General features: G+C 49.8%; 1 protein-coding gene across 1 annotated transcript in view; it reads left to right on the top strand.

Annotated features, from left to right (window-relative positions):
• Positions 1-16,904, top strand: part of pou6f2 (POU class 6 homeobox 2) — a 953,197-nt gene that overhangs the window by 378,176 nt on the left and 558,117 nt on the right. The gene's annotated exons all lie outside the window — the stretch shown is intronic.

Genomic DNA, 16,904 nt, shown 5'->3' on the forward strand with positions numbered 1-16,904 from the left:
ATTAATGACCTTTTCTAAGTAGTAAACTCCTTCTTACCTACCTTTAAGATTCAACAGCTAAAAACCCAAATCTTCACTTATCATCAAATGCAAATTTCTACCCATATTTCCTACCCATGCTTGTAGTAAATTAAATTTGGTCATTTTGTACTTCAAGTGGCTGCCTTTCACACCTGGACCCTGTGATATCCTCAACTTTGTAGATATTCATTCCCCAGCATAGTTAAATTAGTCATATATATACACACACACACACACACACGCATAGCCCCACAAGCCTTTCTTCACAGAATAATACAATAAACCCAAAACATATTAGAATAATAACATTTTCTTCACAATGACTCATGTATATTTTGTTTGTGATAAAAACATTGTGGGCAGGATCATCTTTTAGTAAATCTGTGTGTCAAAGTGAGACTCACTGTAATGTCCAGATTCCTCAGTTACCCAAGGCATGGGTCCAATCTCCCTCACCTCAGAGACCTTGGAAGAACACTGTTCAGTATTGGTCTCCACAAACGGGGACCAGACTGAACGGCACTCGTGGGGGTCTCCCAGGAGATCGGAGGCCCCCATGTACATGTCCTTTGGGCAGAGTGGTACCGGGCACTGCTGGTGCCACCTGGGCACCCTGGCACTGACAGCCTGGCACCCTCACTGCCAGATGCCAGGTTGGTACTACCATGGTGCCAAGCTGCCATTTTCTGCGTGGTTGCAGTCAGGCCGGGGTGCCCTGCACAGGTGTTGGAGAGTGTGGGGGGAGGCCGGGGAGCCTCCCTTGGTGTGTTAGTGCTTGGGGGGGTGGGAGTCGGGGGTTGCTTCGGGGGCCTCGGAGATCAGGACACCGTTTAAAAATAGCGTCCCAGGATGGGACGTGACACAGTGGTTAGCACTGGGACTACGGCGCTGAGGCCTGGATTTGAATCCCGGCCCTGGGTCACTCTCCGTGTGGAGTTTGCACATTCTCCCCGTGTCTGTGTGGGTTTCATCCCCACAACCCAAAGATGTGCAGGTTAGGAGGATTGGTTATGCTAAATTGCCCGTCAATTGGATAAAGAAATAATGTATTTTTAAAAAATAAAATAGTGCCCCGATCACTCGCTACACGAAGGTGCTCCGACGAGCAGAGCTCCTCGATGCACAAAGCGGGGCTATGTATGGCCTCAGCCGTGCTTTCCCCGTTGTGGCCCTTTATTAAATGTGAGGCAGGTTTTATAGTCTTGTGTTTCGAGGTGCTATGAGCGCCAGGAAACACGAGGCTAAACGCAATCGCTTTGGAACTTTGTTCCCATTTAGTTAAATCACGCCCTAAAGCTCATAATATTGCCCTGACAGCAGAGATCATGTACCCATAGAAAATCTTGACTTAAAGCCTCTTGTAGGATATAGCTGTGGATGGCAGTGGTATATTGATCCCAGTCTTCCATGAATATCCCCCATGTCTCCCGTGTAAATTATAATCAACTTTTAGTATCACCCAATAGTGCCGAATGAAGTAAAATCGCCCAGTCCCAGCTGGCCAGAGGCTCCCCTTTAGGGGGAGAGCTGACTGGTGGTGATTTAACCTGGGGACCACCACACCTCAGGCAAGGGGTGAGTTTGAGAAGGCGAGGCCTTCATGAATAACCTTAGCCGGTACGGGAATTGAACCCGCGCTGTTGGCATCGCTCTGCATCATGAACCAGCTGTCCAGCCAACTGAGGTAACCTGGCCCCTTTGCTCCATTTAAATACCCGGATGCCAGATTCGCTCTGCGCCCGGGAATCAATGGCCATGCATGCAAAATCTCACCAGGGAGCCATTTAGTTCTGGTCCACAAAACATGCTCAGGGCGTGATGGCACTGCGGCGCGGGGGGTGGGCGCCCAGGCGATTGGAGATCTCTGGGTGGTCGAGGCGGAGCAAGATGGTACCCTGGCACTACCCCTGCCAGGGGCACTGCCAGGGGTCGGGCCTGGGGGCCCTTGCAATTTGGAGGTGGGATGATGGGAGTTCCCAGGAGTCTCGACATGGTTGGGAGGTGAAGCCGGGGGGGGGGGGGGGGGGGGGGGGGGGGGAGGGGGAGGGGGGCGCGCGGGGGGGGGGGGTCGGGGGGGTGCTCAAAGGCGGGTCTGGGGAGACGATCGGGGCTGCTGGTCATAATGGAGCCCAATCTGCAAGCTCAGCTCGCCAGCAGGAGGTCAACTAAAGTGTAATCTTGGTGGGTGGAAACTCCCTGACGCCAAAAAGAACAGCAAAGTGCCGTTGAATTGTGGAGTGTTTCTCTGTGTTGCAGCCGCCAAGAAACATGCCCAAAGCGGAATTTAACATTTACCCGCTGAATTGTGCCCACAGTCTCCTATTGTGATAGCTGAATTGGCCAGGTTAGCTTAGAACAGATGAGAGTGGAGTGAATTAATTTGGCCCAATCAGTCTGCTGAGCTGAGAGATGGGAATGTGGCTGAATGAGAATTAATTGTCATAGAAATATGGGGTGGGATTCTCCCAATCTAAGTGTTTTACTCCGGCGTCGGCACCCATTCCCAGACCCCTATTCTTGGGCCTCCGTGGGGCTGGCAGGGGGGTGGCACGATTTGCGGAGGCGGGGCCTCGGCGTGGCGTCGGAGACCCCGCGCCGCGTAAAAGATGCGACGCATGGTTCCCGCGCATGCGCAGGTGCCAACTAGTGCATGCGCAGTGGCCGTACTCCCCCAGGCCACCCCGCACAACAATGGCGCAGGGCTATAACATTGCCGGTGGAGGAAAGGAGGCCCACCGACAGAGAGGCCGGCCCGCCAATTGGTGGGCCCTGATCGCGGGCCAGACCACTTTGGAGCACCCCCCACCCCCCCCCCCCTGGCTCCCCCCCCCCACAGGCCGCCCCTCGAGCGTTCCCGCCGGCAGCGACCAGGGGTGAACGTCGCCGGCGGGACTATGTCGTATCCGCGCGGCCGCTCGGCCCATCCAGGCCGGAGAATTGGCGACCCTGCCGATTCCAGCGGCCCGCAGCTAGCGCCGCTCCAAACGCACCGGCGCAAATGGCGCTGATTCTCCGCAGCTCGAGAATCGCGCGCCGGCGTCGTGGCGCGGTTGCTCCGATTCTCCTGCCCGTCGCGGTGCTCGGAGAATCGCCCCCATGGTATCAGGTCTGCAGTAGCTCAATTCTCAGTGAATCTTTTTTTAAATGTTTTTCCACACGTTCACAATGATTCTTTGCTACAAATGTCCCGTTTGTAAGATGTTCAATAAATATTCCTGGCTTTCAGCCAAAACATACGATTTCAACATAGCATTGGGTGAGATGGGAATAACTGTGCATACCACATGTGCTGAATTCTCAAGCACTTTGAAAAAAACCCAATTGTAGAAGTTTTTCAGCCGGTAAATTACAAAACTGCTGTGATCCTGTTGCGAATATTCAGTTGACGCAGTCACTTCAAGGGCATCAGCACCAATTCTCCTGATGCCCCCTTCTGCTTATTTAAACCATTTGGATCATTTCAGTTCTAGGGTCAGCAGGGAAGCTTGGAATATCCTTTTGCATTTTAAATTGCTCACTTGCAATAAACAAGTCAAATTCTGCTCTTCGGGAGCTGGGCCGTGAAGTGATTATGAGGCAGCTCCCTGCTCACTTGAGTGACTTCGAATTTGCTGTATTAGTTATCTGTGTTACAATGGGGATAAGAGGTTTTGGAAACAGACAATAGCACTTTTGGTGGGAAAACAAAGCTCTGTGCAAAAAGTTAAAACACAACAAAACTGTGGTAAATTAGGAATTGAACACTTTTTTCAGAATTTCGAGGGCCTTTGAATGGCGACGTGATGTGTAATGGTGACAACGGGGGTCTTGCCAGCCATTTGGAGAGACAGTGAGGGTTCCATGTTCCCTCTTTTTTGTAAAGCCACCCACAAGTGCCAATCAGGCATTGAACTGGGCAGCGCTGGACCTTCCCTCGGACCTGTTAGAAAAACAAAGGTAGTTTTGTGGGATCTATACTTGTATTGTAAATATTAGAAATAAGATATAGTTTTAAATGGATTTAAATTTAATATTTCTGTGCCTGAAAGGGTAAACCCTATAGTTAGATTCATGCTGGACAAAGGTATTTGTATGTGTTAAGTTCCAGTTATGTTTCTATTGTACTGAGAGAGGTCTACAGCATGAAGACTAAATAAAAGGCATAAGCATGATGGGTTGCTTAGCATCGGGGGCCATGTAAGGTAGAGAAGCTTCTAAGTTTTAATTTAGCTAATTTTATTGCAGTTGGAGATATCTAGTCTGAGAGAAGACAGCTCTTACAGCTCTGCTAGAAGCAGTTTGTTCAGAAGGATAGCGAGGGAACATCTCCTTCCGTCTTGCTAGAATAAAAGCTAAACCATGGAGTAATGGTTAAGTAAACAAATGCCGGAAATCCAAAGTCCAGCTGGTTAAGGAACTATAGAAACAAAGAGAGGTTTCCAAGAAGTGTGGACTTAACGGAACAGAGGAAACTGGAAAGCAGAACAGATTACTGTTCTGTAAAGTCACAAAGATTTGGAAAGACATTGGATCATGAGAGGCCAGAAAAATATTTGCAGTAGTGCTAAGGGTTGTGAGAAATTTCTACAGTTTGGGAGACATTATTTGAAATAATTGTGGAAAGAGGTGGCTGGACCTCGGAGTTTGAGTGACAGCCTTTAAGTCAAAGGAATCCTAAAGGGACTGGTGTAAAATCCTGCACTAGATTCTGTGGTAATACCAGGTATTGCAGTACCTGAGAGGTTGATGCCCATTGGCTAGACCTAGGAGACTACCATTGGCCAACGTATGTAGCTCCGCCCTGAGAGGCGGGGTATAAGAACCAATGCCGTCCCAGCAGCCTTCACTTTCTGTATCGAAGCTGCTGGGTACAGTTCTAGCTGATTAAAGCCGATTAGTATGACTCTCCTTGTCTCACGAGTAATTGATTGTGCATCAGATTCACTGTTAAAAATGGAGCAGAAGCTCTGTTTAAAACTGTTATTTGGAAAACCAGATCTGGATTTTGGAGTGCAAACCACTGAGGGAAAGCATTATTATGAGAGAAGATTTTAAAGCGTCATTTTGGGAACAGAGTTTGGAAACTCTCATGCGACTGTCACCTGGAGATTCGGAAGAGAAATCCACAGACACTGGGTGGGATTCTTCGTTGCTCGACGCCAAAATCAGGAATGGCAATTGGGAAGAGAATAATTCCCGATGCTGAAATTGCGGCAGGCGCCAGTTTGACGGCGGGTTGCGATGCTCCACCTCCTCCAAATCGGCATCATTACGAAGGCGCCGCGTGTAGTTGCAACCACGTTCACATCTCCTTATCGGGCCCACCCGCGATACTCCGCCACCGATGGGCCGAGTTCCCGACAGCTTGGTCCACGTGTGGTCTCAACAGGCGTGAACCTGGCGTGGTGGCTGTGGAGAAGAGAGAGGGTGTACGTACAGTGTCCAGCACCGCCATACTTCACCGACAGTCGTGCCGCTGGCCGGGGGGCTTCTGCCAGGGCTGCGGGGAGTAGTGTGGGGTGGCCAGGAGGTGGGCTGTGGGATCGGAGTGGACGTGTACGCGGTCCAGGACAACCAGCGCCATCTTTTTGGGCGCGATCGGTGCAAGTGTACGCGCGGCTACAGCTTGTCAGCCCTGAGCGTGTCCATCACGGACCCGGCGATTTCCCCCACCATTTTTCGCATGTTCTGCAGGTGTTCCACGTGGTGCCGGTGCTGGGCCCTCACCGGTTTCAGAATCGGTGCAGGTGTGGCGCCGATTTTTTCGTCGTGGAACTCCATGGATCCTCTGTTGGTATCAGCACTTAGACTCAGGAACGGTGAATCCAGCCCCCTAACTTTTGTTCAGAACAGAATATGTGCATTGGGCCAGTCAGCTTGTGTGCTTAAAAGGAATTTTTTGTGTTCATGCGACTATGGTAGCTTAAGATGTAACCATTTTCATCTTTAAATTTGTGTGCATTTCTTGAGCTAAGGGGGGAGTAAAGGAATATTCTATTATTATCAATTTTTTCATGCTTAATAAATGTTTTTCCTTGTTGTTAAAACTAATTAGCGGTCCTGTGACTATGTTCCTCCACATTTTATAAAAAAATATAAAAGTTAGGGTCTTTTGAGCCAGGGTTTCATTCTGGGATCTTCCCGTCCAGTTATAACACCAACTAGGGTCAGAACAGATCAAGGAGTCGGGTGGTAGAAATCCCATCCTCTGAGGGCTGTCAATCAACCAGAGGCTAGCAGCTCTTCATTGCCAGGCAGCACCACTGAAAAGACAGTGGTTGCTGCCATTACTATACCCACCTGAGCCCCAGGATCGCAGATGGACCCAGGGACAGGTGAGTGATGGTAGGAGAGGGTTTGCGGGGTGGGCTTTCCAGGGCTTCGGTAGAAAGGGCAGGGGATAGCTCAATGCAGGCTCTCTCCTTTCCAATGCTTGGTCCCTCAATCTGGCACTGAGTTTTATAGACTTTTGTTAGGTAAGGATATCAGAAGATTTAATGGCCTAATTCCACATTTTTGTAGCAGAAATTGTTGTAGATAGAAAATTATTGACAATGCATTGCATCATGCTTTATAGGCCAGTTTGCATGGCTTGTTAGGTCCAGATAAACTACAGTTAATATGCATTAAAGGAAGTTGTGGACCGGCTGCTAATATTTTTGTATTAGTTGCAGCATTGTTTCCACTACAATAACAAAATATATTACTGTAAAATTGGAATGGGCATCAGTGCATTGCTGAATACGTCACCGTTGTATCAATACATTATAGGCCGTTACTGTGCGCCTCCTTCGCTTGGTTTTAAGTTGCACAAAAATTTCTGACTATCATTAAATACCATATTGTGTTTGCACTTGCATAGTCAAGTCACTTTCTCAAGTCACGTCTGTGAACAGAGGACCACCCCACCCCTTGAAGCCCACAAGCAAGCACAACAACATTTGTTTTTTAGGCTGAGTGCATGGTGGGTCCCCTGCCCGCTGATGGGCAAATACCAGCGACAGCAAGAAGGCTGCCCACAATCCTGCCCACCACAAACTTAATCGGAGAAGAGGTGAGAAGTCACCTGCCACCCCCCCCATTGAAGTAAATGCTTTGCCACCAAAATTGCCATGGGGAAGGGTAAATTCTATCCCTTACGTGAGCTGAGTAGAGCCAAATTAGTCCAGGATAGGTTTCATTCATGAGGAGCGTCGAACAATAATTTTATTTTTGAATACAATCTATTTTTTTTTTAAAAATAATTTTAATTAAAGTTTTCACAAAATATCACCAACAAAATGTAAAAGGAACCCAATAGAATTAAATACAAAACAAAACAAAACAACCCCCCTCCCCTCTATACATAAATAATAAATTAACACCCGCCGAAACACATAGCAAACATAGCAAATATATACGCCCCCTCAGATCCCCCAGTATAGACAAACAAAAATAAAATAGAACCCACCTCCACCCCTCCCCCCCCGGGTTGCTGCTGCTGACCATTGTCTACCGTTCTGCCAGGAAGTCTAAGAACGGTTGCCACCGCCTGAAAAACCCTTGCACCGATTCCCTTAAGGCAAATTTCACCCTCTCCAATTTAATAAACCCCGCCATAACGTTGATCCAGGATTGCACGCTTGGGGACCTCGCATCCTTCCACTGAAGAAGAATCCTTTGCCAGGCTACCAGGGACGCAAAGGCCAGAATAGCGGCCTCTTTCGCCTCCTGCACTCCCGGCTCCTCTGCAACCCCAAATATTGCGAGCCCCCAGCCTGGTTTGACCCTGGATCCTACCACCCCCGACACCATCCTCGCTACGCCCTTCCAAAATTCCTCCAGCGCTGGGCACGCCCAGAACATATGGGTGTGGTTTGCTGAGCACCTAACACACCTGTCCTCACCCCCAAAAAAACGGCTCATCCTTGTCCCGGTCATGTGTGCCCTGTGCAGCACCTTAAACTGTATGAGGCTGGGCCTCGCGCACGCAAAGGAAGAGTTCACCCTCCCTAGGGCATCTGCCCACGTCCCCTCCTCGATCTCCTCCTCCAACTCCTCCTCCCACTTACCATTCAACTCCACCACCGAAGCCTCCTCCTCCTCCTGCATCACCTGGCATGTTGCCGAAATCTTCCCCTCTCCAGCCCACCCCCCCGAGAGCACCCTGTCCTGTACCGTGCGTGGCAGCAGCAGCAGGAATTCCACCACTTGCCGCCTGGCAAACACCCTTACCTGTAGATACCTAAAGGTGTTTCCCGGGGGGAGCCGGTACTTCTCCTACAGCTCACCCAGGCTCACGAACTTCCCATCATAAACAGATCCCCCAACCTTCTTATCCCTGCCCTGTGCCACCCTGAAAACCCTCCATCTATTATTCTCTCTGGGACAAACCGGTGGTTCCCCCATATTGGGGTCCACACCGAGGCCCCCACTCCCCCCCTGTGCCGCCTCCATTGCCCCCAAATTTTGAGGGTAGCCGCCACCACCGGGCTTGTGGTATACCTCATTGGAGGGAGCAGCGGCAGTGGCGCCATTGCCAGCGCCTCCAGACTCGTACCCTCACAAGATGCCGTCTCCAGCCTCATCCATGCCGCCCCCTCCATCACCCACTTGCACACCATCGCCGCATTGGCGGGCCAGTAGTTGGGCAGCGCCAGCCCCCCCCCCCCCCCCCCCAATCCCTACTCCGCTCCAGGTACACCCTTCTCACTCTCGGAGTCCCCCGCGCCCACCCAAACCCCGTTATGCTTCTGTTGATCCGCCTAAAGAAGGGCTTCGGAATAAGAATGGGGAGGCACTGGAACAGGAATAAAAACCTTGGGAGCACCGTCATCTTGACTGACTGCACCCTACCCACCAGGGACAGCAGCAACGCGTCCCACCTCTTAAACCTCTCCTCCATTTGCTCCACCAGCCTCGTGATATTAAGTCTATGGAGGGCCCCCCAGCTCCTGGCCACCTGGACCCCCAAATACCTGAAGCTCCTCGCCGCCCTTTTTAGTGGGAGCTCACCAATCCCCCTCACCTGGTCCCCTGGGTGAACCACAAACAACTCGCTCTTCCCCATGTTGGGCTTGTACCCTGAAAAAAACCAAACTCCCTGAGGATCCTCATTACCTCCGGCATTCCCCCCACCGGGTCCGCCACATATTGCAGCAAGTCGTCCGCATAGAGCGACACCCTATGCTCCTCCCCACCCAGCACCAACCCCCTCCAGTTCCTCAACTCCCTCAGTGCCATAGCCAGGGGTCCAATCGCCAGTGCGAAGAGCAGGGGGGACAGGGGACACCCCTGCCTCATCCCTCGATGCAACCAAAAGTACTCAGACCTCCTCTTCTTCGTGGCCACACTCGCCATCGGGACCTCGTCCAACAGCCTAACCCACCTGATGAACCCCTCCCCAAACCCGAACCTCTTCAGCACCTCCCACAAGTACCCCCACTCTACCCTATCGAAGGCCTTCTCAGCATCTATCGCCACCACCATCTCTGCCTCCCCCTCCCTCGCCGGCATCATAATAAAGTTCAGGAGCCTCCGCACATTCGCGTTCAACTGTCTCCCCTTCACGAACCCTGCCTGGTCTTCACGGATGACCTGCGGTACCCAATCCTCAATTTTCGTGGCTAAGACCTTCGCCAGCACCTTGGCATTTACATTTAACAACGAAATCGGCCTGTAAGACCCACACTGCAGGGGATCCTTGTCCCGCTTCAGGATCAAGGAGATCAGTGCCCGGGACATCGTCGGGGGCAAAGCCCCCCTCTCCCTTGCCTCATTGAAAGTCCTAACCAGCAACGGGCCCAACAGGTCCACATATTTTTTGTAAAATTTGACCGGGAAACCGTCCGGCCCCGGTGCCTTCCCCGCCTGCATGCTCCCTATCCCTTTGGCCAGCTCCTCCAGCCCAATCGGGGCCCCTAATCCTGCCACCAGTCCCTCCTCCACCTTCGGGAACCTCAGTTGGTCCAGAAAGCGGCCCATCCCTCCCTCCTCCAGTGGGGGCTCAGACCGATACAGTTCCTCATAAAAGTCCCTGAAGACTCCATTGATGCCAACCCCACTCCGCACCATACTCCCTGCCCTACTCTTAACTCCCCCGATCTCCCTAGCTGTGTCCCGCTTCCGAAGCTGATGCGCCAGCATCCGACTTGCCTTTTCCCCATGTTCATAAATCGCCCCCTGGGCCTCCCTCCACTGCGCCTCCGCCTTCCTGGTGGTCAACAGGTCGAATTCGGCCTGGAGGCTACGCCTCTCCCTCAACAGTCCCTCCTCCAGCACCTCCGCGTACCTCCTGTCTACCCTCACCATCTCCCCCACCAGCCTCTCCCTCTCCCTCTGCTCTCTCCTCTCCTTGTGGGCCCTAATGGTGATCAGCTCTCCCCTAACCACCGCCTTCAGCGCCTCCCAGACCATCCCCACTCGGACCTCTCCGTTATCGTTGGCCTCCAAGTATCTCTCTATGCTTCCTCGGGCCCGCTCGCTCACCTCCTCGTCTGCCAACAGCCCCACCTCCAAGTGCCACAACTGCCGCTGGTCCCTCTCCTCCCCCAGCTCTAGGTCTACCCAATGCGGGGCGTGATCCGAAATGGCTATCGCCGAGTACTCGGTATCCTCTACTCTCGCTATCAGCGCCCTGCTCATAACAAAAAAGTCGATCCGGGAATAGGCCTTATGAACGTGTGAGAAGAATGAAAATTCCCCAGCCCCCAGCCTTTCAAATCTCCAAGGGTCCACCCCTCCCATCTGGTCCATAAACCCCCTCAGCACTTTAGACGCCGCCGGCCTCCTACCCGTCCTAGACCCGGAGCGATCCAGTGCCGGATCCAACACCGTGTTAAAGTCCCCCCGGCATTATCAGGCCCCCCACTTCCAAGTCCGGGATCCGACCCAACATGCGCCGCATAAAACCCGCATCGTCCCAGTTCGGGGCGTACACGTTGACCAGCACCACCCTCTCCCCTTGCAGCTTTCCACTTACCATTTCGTACCTGCCGCCATTGTCTGTCACAATGTTCGACGCCTCGAACGACACCCTCTTTCCCACCAAGATCGCCACCCCCCGATTTTTGGCATCCAGCCCCAAATGAAACACCTGGCCTACCCATCCCTTACTCAATCTTATCTGGTCTGCCACCTTCAGGTGTGTCTCCTGGAGCATGACCACATCCACCTTCAGCCCCTTCAGGTGCACGAACACCCGAACCCGCTTAACTAGCCCGTTCAGTCTCCTGACGTTCCTGGTTATCAGCCGGATCAGGGGGCTACCCGCCCCCCTCCCCGCTGACTAGTCATAATCCCTCCTCGGCCAGCCACGCGCCCACGCCCGGCCCATTCCCCACGGCGGCAGACCCCGTCCCAACCCCCTCTACTCGCTCCAGCTCCCCCTTGACCATACCAGCAGCAACCCGGTTCCCCCCCCCACTCCTCCCTCCCCAGCTAGTACCCCTCCTAGCTGCATTGCTCCCCCCATTGCACTCCTGCAAGACAGCTGACTCCTGCTGACCCCGGCCGCTCCCGCCTCTCCATCGACTCCTCCCATTGTGGGAATCCCCCTCCCCCTCAATTACCCATCAGCAGGCTCTCCGCCTCCCCCTTCCATCCCAAGCACGGGAAAAAACCCGCACTTGAATACAATCTATATTTAACACGTCATTCTCAACCAGTCTTCCACACAGCTGAAACCTCAGTCACTCCTGCTGATCAGAACATTTACTACACTGTGAATCACTGGGACTGTGCAAACTTACTACAATGGTCTTTTTGAGCCCATGTATTGCAATTCCAATTTAGCATTCCCTGCCTGCAGCTCATAGAAAGGGCGGGAGGAACTTTTAACCCCACAAATAGGTGGGCTGGGAGCAGGTGTGGGATGGAAATTTGTTAATTTCAAAGCAGACAATTAACCCGGCTCCAACACGCAGTTTTGGATGTCTCTGAGAAACCTACTCTCCAAATTTGGGCATTACCTAATTACATGTTGGCAGCTACTTATTGGGGCAACTAAGATCCTGAGAGACATTCATGACTTATTTTTAAATTGTTTTTATTTGCCTTTGAATTTTACTTGGGCAGCGCGTGTTTCAGGGATTCTGAAGACTAACTGGGGAAATGGAAGCAGGTTTGAGTAGAAGCTCAGGTGGATTTTTAAAATTGTCATTGTCCAATCTGAATAAAAGCTTACTATCTATTGCAGCTGCTGTGCCTGACAAAATGTTTGGCAGAGAATTCTTGTATGGTTATAGTTTTACAATTTTTTGAAGATTTCAAATTGGTAAGATCAGTTTTTTAAATATATATTCTGTCACGGGATGTGGGCGTTGCTGGTTAGGCCAGCATTTATAGTCCATCCTTGACTGCCTTCCTGAACCACTGTAGACCATGTGGTGTAAGTATGCCCACAGTGCTGTGAAAGATCTGAATGGTAGGCACGTTGAATCTGTTGACAGTAAATCACAGCAATAAGACCACCATCATACATCACAGTGATGATATGTTGTCTTGCCATCAGTAGGGAGGTTTACAAGAGAGAATTCCACAGGAGAAAGGTGCGGAGGACAGGAGTTGTGTTTTTGGAAGTCTTTCTCACGTTACAGGTTGAAAGATATTTTGCAAACAATTTCAGCTTCCTTTACCATTCAGAACAGCAGTTCTTTCACAGGCTGAGATTTACATGTCAGATGGTAGCAAATGTCTGCAACTTCATGCAGGAAGATCAGCTCCCTGGTGTCCGCACATTGTCAGTGGTTGTGAAAGTGGCAACCATCCTCAACATTTCTGCCTGCAGATCATTCCAATGTGCGATTGGAGGCACATCTAGGATCTGCCAGTCAGCTGCACATAAATACATAAGCTTGTTTGCCTGTGCTGAACATTACGTAAATTTTCCCTTTGATAGCAGTAGCCAGAATGAGTGAGTACTGAGATTTGACTCTTCGGTAGAATCCCAGGTGTCTACATGCACATGCCAATCCAAGGATCACCTCTGCATCAAAGAGTTGTATAAATCTCCAGGAAATATGTCAATCAAAGCCCAGCTGGTATGCACCCACATGTAGAAGTTCAGGCAGATCTCTGTCAGATTTTCTGAGAGCTGTCATTGTGCCTTCATATGATGCAGTTCAACATCGAAGAGGTTTTCATTCCAGGAAGCAGACTTAAGCAGTGACTCATAGGAGACAAGAGCCTCTACAATGATTGGCAGGAACACTACAATTAGAACCTCAAAAACCTTACAGCAAGTCATTGAAATATTGAAGATCTGCTTTAGTTGCCTATACGGGCCTGGAAGCACACTTCAGTTCACTCTCGCAAGCAAGTCCAGGATGATGGTGCTGTGCGGCATCCTGCACTGCAGAGAGGAGGATATTCAGGTGCATGTAAGGGTTTGGCACTCATCTCTGGATGAGAGGAACATAGAGGAGGAGGAGAAGCAGCACGAAAATGAAGATGGGACACCCATTACCAGATCAACCGTTTAGATTGCTACCAAGGGTGGCTGGAAAATCATAAAGGTTAACCAAGTATGAATTGTAACAAACCAAATCCTAAGATCTGCTCCCCTATACTCCCCTTACCTCTTCACTATGTGGTCCTTCAACCACTTATCTATCCATTGACTATCCACTCAACAGGTCCAATCATGAAAAAATTGAAATGCTACTTCAGTCAAAATAATGGATAGAATGTGCAACGGTGGTAATCAATGCATTTTATGTAGCATTCTAAAATAAAACTTTTAACATTTGCTTCGTAGTACTGAATTTGAACATTGCTGAAAAGAGACACATTTTGCTGATGGTTTTTGTGTTACACTCATCAAAACAAATGCAAGAATACCAAATTTCAAGCAAACCTAACACTTTATACTGCAGGACAAAAGGATGCTTGTTGGTTGACGAGTGAACTCTGGCCGAGGTATCGCCATGGAGAAAGCAACAGGGATTATAAATTATCCTAGTAGCTGGGCGATTGAAAAAGGCACAAGGCTCAAACATATTCCTTTTGTTTTCAGAGAGCGTGTACCTGGGCATGAATGTATGTTGCTTCGAGCAAGTATAAAATGGCAAGATCCATTGTGAGCTTGACTGATTATCTTAAATTGGTTGTCAGTGTAAAGTTATTTGCATACTCAGGGTAGTTCAGCAAGTACTGCCCATTTGCAGCACCACATGTAACAGTAGATATCTAATTTTGTGTTGCGTTGTAAACGTACTGAGCAAGAAAATTCTCCCTGTTTGTTATTCATTATGGGATGTGGGTGTCACTGGATAGGTCAGCATTTATTGCCCATCCCTAATTGCCTTTGAGAAGGTAGTGGTGAGCTGTCTTCTTGAGTTGCTGCAAATCCTGAGGTATAGATACAACCACAATGCTGTGAGGGAGGGAGTTCCAGGATTTTGACCCAGTGATAATGAAGGAACGATGCTATATTTCCAAGTCAGGATAGTGAGTGACTTAGAGGGGAATTTCCAGGTGGTAATGTTCCCATATGTCTGCTGCTCTTGTCCTTCTATAAGGTAGCAGTCGTGGGTTTGGAAACTGCTGCCTTCGGAGTCTTGGTGAGTTGCTGTAGTGAATCTTGTAGGTACACACTGGTGCTACAGCTCATCAGTAGTTGAGGGAGTGAATGTTTGTGGATCAGGTGCCAATCAAGTGGGCTACTTTGTCCTGGATGGTGCTGAGCTTCTTGAGTGTATTTGGAGCTGCACTCATCCAGGCAAGTGGAAAGTGTTCCATCACACTCCTGACTTGTGTCTTGTAGTGGGGGGAAAGGCTTTGGGGAGTCAGGAGGTGACTTCTGATGAGCCTCTGACCTGCTCTTGTAGCTGCATAATTTATCTGGTCAATCCTGGTCAGTTTCTGGTCAATGGTAACCCAGGATGTGGGGTATCCCCCGGGAATATTAACCACAGGAAGTTAATGAACATACTTCGGATACTCTTCTCCCTCTCTGCTTTGTATCCTTTGGCGTTTCCAATTTATATTCGAATAGTTAAATATGTAACATCGCTACTCTACAATTCGACTCTGCCCTTGACCACTCTTGTACATACTTTCTCTTCAACAAGTTTAAGATCCTACTTTTAGATTAATGTGGATCACTCTCAAACTCAATGTAATATCAATCACAGTATGATCACACTTTCCTTGAGGCTTCCTGACTGTGAGAATACTAATTAATCCTGTTGTATAACACAAAACAAGATCTAAAGTCGGCTCCTCTCTGGTTGGTCTGTGATGTTTTGTTCAAGGAAACTTGGATGCATTTCATGATCTCTGCTTCCAAATTACTTTTGTCAATTTGATTTGTATAGTCTGTATGAAGAATAAAGTCCCCCACAATTATTGCATGGCCTTTATTACAAGCTCCTTTCATCTGTCCAACTGTGTGGCTACTATTAGGGAGCCTATAAACTACTTCCACCATTCTTTTATTCCATTGATATTTCCTATCTCTACCCACACTGATTCTGTTATTTCTTTATGTCATCGTTTATATAAGTGCTATCCCTCCTCATTATCCATTTTGGCTGTCCTTTTGAAATGTCAACTATCCTGGAATAGTCGTTTGGTAGAGCAGAACTTGAGTATTGTTGAAAAAAGAGACATGGTGAAGCTTCTGTGTGCCTCTTTTTTCAGCAATATCCTGGAATATTTAGTTCTCAACCTTGGCCACCAAGCTGCCATGTCTCTGGAATGATTATTAGATTATTTATCTGTGTTATAGAATCATAGAATCACTCCAGTCTGCACCGACCCTCCAAAAGAGCACCCTACTTAGGCCCACGCCCCCACCCCGTCCCCATAACCCAGTAACACCACCGAACCTTTTGGACACTGAAGGGCAGTTTAGCATGGCTAATCCAGCTAACCTGTAAATTTTTGGACTGTGGGAGGAAATTGGAACATCTGGAGGAAACCCACGCAGACGGCAGAAAGAGCAAACTCCACATAAACAGCCAAGATCGGGATCGAACCCGGGTCCCTGGTGCTGTGAGGCAACAGCCGAACCACTGTGCCACCATGCGACCTTCCTGTCATTAATTCATGTGTTTTGATATGAATGCTTCATGCATTCTGTGGTGTGGTCTACCTGGAAAAGGTTTGCAGATACATGAAAAATTCTTCATTTTTTAAATATAAATTTAGAGTACGCAATTATTTATTTTCCAATTGAGGGGCAATTTAGCCTGGCCAATCCACCTAACCTGCACATCTTTGGGTTCTGGGGGTGAACCCCACGCAGACATGGGGAGAATGTGCAAACAGTGACCCAGGGCCGGGATTCGAACCTGGGTCCTCAGCGCCGTAGTCCCAGTGCTAACCACTGCGTCACATGCCGCCCTTATGAAAAATTCTTCAACAGTGTCTTATGGGGCTGCACCACGTGAAGAGCTCACAGGATGGTTCTTCTCTGTTGGGTAAGAGAAGGAGGTAGAAGATGTTCATAATTTTATCTGTCTGGTGTTGCATTTATCTTTACCTCTCAGGTGTTTAACAGCCTCAATGACAACCATATGCTGGAACGACTTCTCAATTGAACTTTGTGCCACCCAATGACATCACCAGTGCCAAAGAGAAAACTTGACCAGCTGTAGTTCAGTATATCCACATATGGGAAAATCACCTCCTTTGTTCTTTTTGATCTGGATATGCATGGGGCAGGATTCTCCGACCCTCTGCGCTGGAATCACGCCCGGCGCAGGGGCGGAGAATAGCCGTTCACACCGGAAATCCGGTGCGACGGCGCTTCTGCGATTCTCCGTGAACCCGCCAGTCGCGGTCGACGCGGCGCAGGTCGGGGGCCACTGAAAGAGGCGCCTGCGGCGATTCATCCGCGGTAGACCGGCCAAACTCCCGCCGGCGTGGTTTACATCTGGTACCACCTGGCGGGAGCTCGGACCGGCGGCCGCGATGGCGGT

Source organism: Scyliorhinus torazame, chromosome 11, assembly GCF_047496885.1.
Source record: "Scyliorhinus torazame isolate Kashiwa2021f chromosome 11, sScyTor2.1, whole genome shotgun sequence".
NCBI classification, from domain to species: Eukaryota; Metazoa; Chordata; class Chondrichthyes; order Carcharhiniformes; family Scyliorhinidae; genus Scyliorhinus; species Scyliorhinus torazame.